The following is a 572-nucleotide window of genomic DNA, read 5'->3' on the forward strand; positions in this document are numbered from 1 at the left end:
TAGAAAAGATTCTATTAAGAATGAGTTGTCATATGGAAAATATGGAAGCGTGTCCATATTAGGGAATTGAATATTGAAAATCTATGTCTAGATTAGAAACTCTTATGCAAAAGGATGTTCAAAGGAATGTACTTTGAGTGAGAGACATCATATCTAAGGAATTGTCTTGTAACAATCTCCGATAGAAGACTTTGTAATATCATTGCATAAAATGTTAGAATCTAGCATATTCTATAAGTAGTAAGAATTTGATATTCTTTCACTTATGAAAAGGATTTGGAGTTGTGAAATGAGAATGATTGGAAATGTGTTCAATGTGATCTATTTCACAAAGTAAGAACCATAGGTAAACATTGTGTGCATGCTAGGAGCATGGGACAAGTGTTGTAATTCAAGTAAGAAGTTGATTACCCGAAACGACAAATAATGAGTAATCAATATGGTGATAAATAAAAAGTGTTTTATTTATGCTCAAAAGGTTGAGGCCATATGGGATTAGTATTATTCTTGTGTTTCACATTTGCATGTTTTGACTTCCAAAATAATTGAGTTTATTAAGAATAATCGAATTA

Source organism: Lactuca serriola, chromosome 9 (genome assembly GCF_051521515.1).
Source record: "Lactuca serriola cultivar US96UC23 chromosome 9, Lser_US96UC23_V15, whole genome shotgun sequence".
NCBI lineage: Eukaryota > Viridiplantae > Streptophyta > Magnoliopsida > Asterales > Asteraceae > Lactuca > Lactuca serriola.